General features: G+C 43.1%; 3 non-coding genes across 3 annotated transcripts; 2 read left to right on the top strand and 1 right to left on the bottom strand.

The window, feature by feature from the left end:
- The first annotated feature begins 5,728 nt into the window (after nt 1-5,728).
- TRNAL-CAA (transfer RNA leucine (anticodon CAA)) lies at nt 5,729-5,838 on the top strand. Its single transcript has 2 exons — nt 5,729-5,766; nt 5,793-5,838. It is a non-coding gene; the product is annotated as a tRNA-Leu (tRNA).
- A 308-nt stretch (nt 5,839-6,146) lies between these two features.
- Nucleotides 6,147-6,219, bottom strand: TRNAK-CUU (transfer RNA lysine (anticodon CUU)). The gene has a single exon. It is a non-coding gene; the product is annotated as a tRNA-Lys (tRNA).
- A 1,499-nt stretch (nt 6,220-7,718) lies between these two features.
- On the top strand, nt 7,719-7,828 carry TRNAL-CAA (transfer RNA leucine (anticodon CAA)). The gene is made up of 2 exons: nt 7,719-7,756; nt 7,783-7,828. It is a non-coding gene; the product is annotated as a tRNA-Leu (tRNA).
- The last annotated feature ends 317 nt before the right edge of the window (nt 7,829-8,145 follow it).

Raw genomic sequence — 8,145 nt, 5'->3', positions numbered from 1 at the left:
CTGGAACTTCGTTGACCAATCAGGGCGCTTATCTCATGCTGTGAGAACAGCACCCTGATTGGAATGAGTGGCCTCAGTCAGCGCTCCACAGTGCCCTGGAGGCCTGCACTGACTCTAACACAGCTGTCTTAAGACAGCTGGGTTAAGATGTTTAAAGTGCGCATGTGTGGCTGGCTGTCTCAAGATGGCCGGCCAAAAAGACATGCGCACTTCAAGCATAAGTGCATTGACAGCCCACCCTCCTCCTTGCTGCTGTTACTCAGCAGCGACACCACCCCTGTACTGATGCTTGGCTCAGGACGGGGATGAAAAAAAAATGGCAATAAATTACCATTTGATTTTTCATGGGGTTTTGGGGGGGATTTTAAGTAGGGTGATGCTCCTCTGCTCCAACGAATGAGCTGCCCCTGTTGGAGTCCAGTCAGTTAGAATGTATGTCTTAATCGGCCAGTCTTTGAGGTAGAAGGGCCCCAGCTACGATTCAAGCTTCTTCTGCATAATCCACATGCAGATGTATTGACCAAACTCATACATATATGATTAGCCTCTCTTAGAGTCTTTGAACGCAATTTTGTGCATTATACCAATGTGCATAGGCACTCTCAATAATTCCCTCATTCACATATAAATGGCACATTCAATAACACACTCACTTTAAATCAGGGAAGTGGTCACAATGTTACCACTATGGGTCTGATTACGAGTACCTCATCATTTTCTGACCCATGTCTAAGCTTCATTAAGTTTTGGCAGGTCAAACCTGCTGGAATTTAACAGCGGAAAACATACACTATTTACTGTATCATGCAGATTTTGGTGTGTTAAACACCAAAATCCACATTTTATTCCCAAAGAACTTGCTATAGGCCATACCACGGGGTTTCTTATTTATTGGGGGTGAATGAATAGCACCTTATACGACTTATTGGGGAATAACATGCAGATTTTGGTGTTTTAAAACTAAAATCTGCATGATCTGCATGATACAGGAAATACCATATGTTTTTACCCCCCTTCAATTTCGGCAGGTTTGACTTGCCAAAATTGAATGAAGGGTGAGATATTTGATGCATCTGATCATTATCCGATGAGTTAAATACCTTCAAACTTGTAATTCCGACCCATGCGTAAACATGGGTTTACACATGGGTTGGAATATATATCTAGTTATTCATATTCCGGCCCTAAATGGCAATCAACAAGCAGGTCAGGTGGCTCTACAATGGCTGCAATTTTTTATTTAGGTTCAACAGGAACTATAGACTGAATCAAATACTTAATCTTCAACCACCTAGTGCTCTGAAGTTCATGTTAGCCCTATATTAAACACAAACAAACATGTAGAGGCTTATCTGTTTCTAGGTTTACAATTGCGGAAATCCTTGCTTCATCCAAAGAGGGCCAATAAAACATTGACATTCTTTACCCTGTCCTGCTCAAATTGAGGGACAAATATACTTAATGCAATGGGTCAGTTGTACGTTATATATGTCCACAAATAGAAAACTGCTGGGTCTGTGTTTCAAGATTGTGGCAATGAGACGAATGTTGGACATCTGTATAGCTGAGTGAAAGATAAATACCTGGTAAATAAATGGATGAACCACCTGTGATATGAATGAGAAATGAGTGCTAGGGATTGCAATGGTTAAATTGAAGGTGACTACCTATTCAAAGGATAGATTATTAGAATGTCCCACATGAATGAACAATGGGGGCTGTATACATGGATTATGAATGACAGGAGAAATGGTTGGATGAGTGGAACATTTCAAATGATTGATAGTTGAATGTCGGCAATATGAATGGGTCATAGATAAATGATACGTGGATTAAAAAGATGACTTTGTTGTAAAACAAAGGCGAATATTGCATAAAGGTACGCATAAACCGAAAGGTGGATACTTTATTAATGGACTCGTGCGTGTATTCCTCTAACTTTGTCGGAACGAAGTTTGGTACTAACCAATGTACTGCATTTCCTCAATATACGTTTCTTCACATGTTGAAGTCAATAAATCCCAGCACAAAGTAGACGACAGATCACTCCTGGAGAAACATATGATCGCCATAAAGGTTTCCATTCAGGGATATGGCGTTGGGCCACAGCAGGGCGAGATGCCCTTCATGTTGCAACTCAAAGTGTGATCGTTTACTTACCTCTCCCACACTTACAAGGTTCAATTCCACCACTGGCAGAGCAAGGGCACCACAGGCCCTAATACAATCAAGGATAATGGGCAAACTTGCCATCAGTTGCACAGCAAATGAAATCCATAATTTGGGTGCAGTGGATGACTTACACTTTTTGCCCCGGTGTCATTTCACCAGCTGCACTACTGATACCTTCGCCCATAAGTTAAGACTAGCACAGATGACAAAAAGCTAAGTCTGGGGCCTCCGGGAATAACACAAAATGTGTAAACAGACATAATATCGACTACAAAATATCGAATGGACATAATATCGAGTACAAAATATAGGCTGGACAAAATATCGAATGGACAGAATATAGACATCAAAAATATCGTTTTGAAGGTAAGTAATGTAATATCGAATGTTAAAAATATAGAAAGTTAAAATATCGAAGTATATAATATAGGTTATTAAAATTATCGAATTTGTAATATTATCGAATTTTTTATAGTGTTTGTTATGTTATTATATGTGTGAAAAGTGTGTATTTATGTTATAATTAATTTTAATTAATTAATTTTGTTTTTTTATTTTTTGCGTAATTTAATTCTGTAGCGGGTTGTGGGTTTATAGGGGAATAGGGTGGGAAGTAATTTAATTATAAATAATTAAATATGTACATTTATATATTGGTATTAATTTTTAATTAATTGTTAAATAATTTATATTTGGTAATTAATTAAATTTTAATTGGCAATTAATTATAATTAATTGATTAATTGCTAATTATGTTCATTTTACTAATTTATTTTCTGTAGCGGGTTGTGGGTTTATAGGGGAATTGGGTGGGAAGTAATTTATTTATAATTAATTAAATATGTAAAAATGATTATTGGCATTTTTTAGAAATAATTGTTAATTAATTTGTTATGGGTAATTAATTAAATTTTAATTGCCAATTAATTTTATTTAATTGATTAATTTCTAATTATGTTAATTTTACTAATTAATTTTTGTAGCGGGTTGTGAGTTTATAGAGGAATAGGGTGTGAAGTAATTTATTCATAATTAATTAAAGAATTCAATTTATTTAATTGTATCTAATTTGAATTAATTGTTAATTAATTTTTAATTGTTAATTAATTAATTGTAAATTTGTAATTAATTTGAATAGGTAACTAATAGTAAAAATTAATTGTAATTGGTAATTTTAATTGATTAATTATTATATTATATTAAACTGTTAATTACTTTAAATAAATTTTTTCCCTACTGTTGCAACGCTTTCCCTACTGTTGCACCCACTGGAGTGGGAATAGTAATTTTTACCTCTACGCTATCCAACGCTTTCCCTACTGTTGCACCCACTGGAGTGGGAATAGTAATTTTTACCCCTACGCTATCCAACGCTTTCCCTACTGGTGCACCCACATGGAGTAGGAATTGTAATTTTTACCTCTACGCTATCCAACACTTTCCCTACTGTTGCACTCTTTGGAGTGGGAATAGTAATTTTTACCTCTACGCTATCCAACGCTTTCCCTACTGTTGCACCCACTGGAGTGGGAATAGTAATTTTTACCCCTACGCTATCCAACGCTTTCCCTACTGTTGCACTCACTGGAGTGGGAATAGTAATTTTTACCTCTACGCTATCCAATGCTTTCCCTACTGTTGCACTCTTTGGAGTGAGAATAGTAATTTTTACCCCTACGCTATCCAACGCTTTCCCTACTGTTGCACCCACTGGAGTGGGAATACTAATTTTTACTCCTACGCTATCCAACGCTTTCCCGACTATTGCACTCACTGGAGTGGGCATAGTAATTTTTACCCCTACGCTATCCAACGCTTTCCCTGCTGTTGCACTCTTTGGAGTGGGAATAGTAATTTTTACCTCTACGCTATCCAACGCTTTACCTACTGTTGCACTCTTTGGAGTGGGAATAGTAATTTTAACCCCTACGATATCAAACGCTTTCCCTACTGTTTCACTCTTTGGAGTGAGAATAGTAATTTTTACCTCTACGCTATCCAACGCTTTCCCTACTGTTGCACCCACTGGAGTGGGAATAGTAATTTCTACCCCTACGCTATCCAACGCTTTCCCTACTGTTGCACCCACTGGAGTGGGAATAGTAATTTTTACCCCTACGCTATCCAACGCTTTCCCTACTGTTGCACTCACTGGAGTGGGAATAGTAATTTTTACCCCTACGCTATCCAATGCTTTCCCTACTGTTGCACTCTTTGGAGTGGGAATAGTAATTTTTACACTTCCGCTATCCTACGGTAATAATATTGGATATTATTTTATTATATTATGTTACTATATATATATGTTTTAATAAATATGATTGTAAAACATTTTTTAGGTTTTGCCTAGCAATGCGTACGAAGTACGCATGCGCTAGCAAAACCTCTTGAGTTCTATGTCGGGTGATGACCCGCCTCTGCCTATCATTGGCTAGCTCCATAAATGGAGGCTAGCCATTGGGAGACAGAGGCTGTCAATCGCGCTTTCTCTTGAAAACGCGATTCGGGGGCGTTTCTGGTGCTTTTTTTAAGCCCCGCCCCTTTGTCCCGGGCTGCGCTGCGATTGGCTGCCGGCCCGGGACACCCCCGTGACGTGATTCCCGGGCCGTGCTGTGATTGGCTGGCCGGCCCGGGTCATCACGCCTCCCTGCAAACTTTCAGTCTGCATTAGGCTTCCCAACAGTCCTTCCCTAGTGCGACAATTACGCTCTTCATGCTATTTCGCTCTTTTAATCTTTTTTCGATCTCCGCTGCATTTTCTTTCCCTTTCTATCTCCCTCGGCCTCCTCCTTCCGTCTCATCTCTCTCCCCTCACGTTCGACCCGTCTTCATTAAAAAGGCAGACTGCTGTGCACGAAATGGAGCTCAAACCCACCATCTTGAGATGAAAGTTCCCACACGCTACTGTCCGTACTATCACAAATCCTTACCTTCCGACGTGTCCCGTCCTAGCTATCCCATATGTTAGGAACAAGGAAGGGGTGGGGATATGGAGGAGCTGGTTACAGAGTTTTCTCTCTTTGCTCAGTCTCCTGGACCCACCCCCTGGCTCTGGATGGACCCCTCTGCGGATCCACCGCTGGGTACAGATCTCGCTTCTTCCGCCTGGCTCTGTGTGCCTTCCTTAACATACCGGCTGCAGGCAGGACTGGATGCCTCCTCCAGGAACAGCAGGGGCGCCTGCTCATAAGAGCAGCAGTCGGAAGTAGAATCCCCAGCCGAGTTGTAAATCTGGGATCAAGTCACGAGCGGCCGGGGGGGTCATTCGTGGAATCCCTGCAGTTTTATTCACCTTCTGAAACTGGCCAAGAAGACCAGTGCATCAGAAGAAGACGATTGCAGACGCAGTTGGACTGCGGCTGTTGTCCCTTGGTGTGCAATGCACGGATTAGGGGCAAAACGGTGCGAAATTCAGCTCTCGGCTCCTTTCACAAGGTTGAAATAAGAGAAGTACCGTGGGTGAGAAGTACAGCTGAACAACACCCGGATATACTCCCCGTCACAAGTGGCATTTGCCGAGCTCTAATGACATCACCTGGGGAGTACTTCTACAGCTGTCAGGATGGCCGAGCGGTCTAAGGCGCCAGACTCAAGAGCTGACTCTTCCCACCAGCTGGGTGTTCTGGTCTCCGATTGGAGGCGTGGGTTCAAATCCCACTTCTGACACATTATCATTTTATTCTACTTTAATCATGATAAAAGCGGGATGCCCTTTACTTCCCCAGCCCCCCCTTCGAAGTAGTCCCGGGGGAATAATCGTTGAAAATAGGTGTTTCTATGTGACTGGGTAATAACAAGTAGAGGCCGGGCTGCTCCCATTGGCCCCTCCCAGGCCTGTAGGGCCGTGTGGAAGAAACAGCTGCTAGAGTGAGTTATCAGGTCGCAAATTGTAGCATTTTTTTGTCACCTCCATTAATATAGATAAAACAGGAGTGTTTGTAAAAAAAAATAATATGATTTATAAAATATATGTGCGCCCAACGTGGGGCTCGAACCCACGACCCTGAGATTAAGAGTCTCATGCTCTACCGACTGAGCTAGCCGGGCTGCCATAATGGCGCTTGCCCATGTTTTGGTATATGGCTATGTAGCGCCCCCTGCTGTCCGTACATAAGGAACCAATAATTGGAGGTTGCAGTCAATTTCACAGTCGCTGCCTCCACTCATGTACCTCTCTCTCTGCCCAGTCTCATGGACCCCTCCCTGGCTCTGGATGGACCCCTCTGCACCCACAGCTGGGTACAGATCTCTCTGCTTCCGTCTGTCTCTCTGTGCCTGCAGGGCTAGATTCCCCCTTCGGAAACAGCAGGACGCCTTTCATAACACGTGACGCTCGCTCAGTCTCTTGCGGAGAGTAGCGCCGGCTTCTAGGCGCCCGTGTGCGCTGCTCAGAATCCCAGCAGTCAAGGGTAGGGATCCGGACTTGGTCCGCCTTCAAATCTGGATCCAGTCACTAACTCTACCAGCACGAGCGGTGGAAGACGACCCTGCAGCTGCACGCGCCGTTTGAGATGACCCTTGAGAATACCACGTGCAGAAGAGGAGGATTGACTCAAGGTCTGTTGCTCCTCCGTTCTGTAAAGTGAGGGTTGGGGTCAAAGGGAGGGAAAGTTCAGCCCTGGGCTCCCCTCAGGTCGAGGAGAAGAGGAGGTCTGTGGGGGCGGGTACACCTGAATAACACACAGACACCCCCTCCCCCCCGTAACAGTATGCATCTCACCGATCTGATGACATCATTTGGCCTCCCCTTCTCTAAACAGCTCTCATCTGTGTGCCTTCAGATATGGGTTGGGGGTCAGTTAATACCTGATGTCTGTTCCAGACTTCTCAATTGTGATTGTCAGGTGGAGATTCTGGCATTGCTGATGGCTGTTCTATCAAATCTGCTTCCGATGTCTGTCCTGAGACATTTAAACCTAGTTGTCTCTTCCAGCAAGTATCATTGCATGTGGCATACATGTCTCGAGCGGCACACGACAGTGGCGGTGCCCTTACTGTGACGTCAGTGCCAGATGTTATTCCAAAATGCCTGGGTTCCATCCAGATGCCGGAGCTGCAATATCTCAGCGGTGATGTCAGTGAAATGATATTAAATTCCTGGTGTCTGTGCCAAAACGTTAAACTGCGGGGTCTGATGTGGCGTACTGGAATTAGTAAGGGCAGTTTGGGCCAATTCAGCTGCAGCCTTCGGTTCTTTGGCCTTTAGTGTCTGACATCGGCTCCAGAAGCACGTCTAGAGTTGGGTATGTTACGTTAGACAATTACGTTGCTATCTGGTGCTCGGATAAAGCGTTTATCATAAATGCATGTGCAATAATTGAGCGCTGGTGTGGGCTGTAAAAGCCTCGTGGTGGGTGTGTGATTAGAAGGATGAGTTGCTGGTGTCAGTTGTTAAACATTTCGCCCTTTGATGCAATTGTCGCCGGTCTGATGTCTGTTAGGGATACCTGTGCCGCAGAGCCAGTTGTGATAAGTGTCAGACAAGAGGCGTATTGTGTCGTCACAACCAGCCTCCAGACTATTGTCCCAACCCTCTTGAATCAGCTGTCAGGATGGCCGAGCGGTCTAAGGCGCCAGACTCAAGAGCTGACTCTTCCCACCAGCTGGGTGTTCTGGTCTCCGATTGGAGGCGTGGGTTCAAATCCCACTTCTGACATAATTACTTTTAGATATAGCTATTTTAATTATAATGCAAGCGGATTACGGCCTTTAACATTGTACATGAAGTAAACGGCCACTGAGACCTCACTAAAAGTACAGCTATCTGTGTGTGATATAGAACGCTTTTTTAGGAGGCGGAGCTAAATCCGTTTCGTAAATCCTTCAGGTTGGAAGGCAGTGAGATCCGAGCGAGATATATTTGGCAAAGAGCAGGAGGTGTATTTTCTTTAGCCTCACTAATATAGGTAAAAAGGAGGAGTGTTATGAAAAATGTTTAAAAAAAAAATTCACACCCTCTCTATCTCTATTATC

Source organism: Lissotriton helveticus, chromosome 12 (assembly GCF_964261635.1).
Source record: "Lissotriton helveticus chromosome 12, aLisHel1.1, whole genome shotgun sequence".
In the NCBI taxonomy this organism is placed as follows: domain Eukaryota; kingdom Metazoa; phylum Chordata; class Amphibia; order Caudata; family Salamandridae; genus Lissotriton; species Lissotriton helveticus.
The sequence above is the reverse complement of the archived record's forward strand: the minus strand, read 5'-3'. Positions and strand labels throughout refer to the sequence as shown.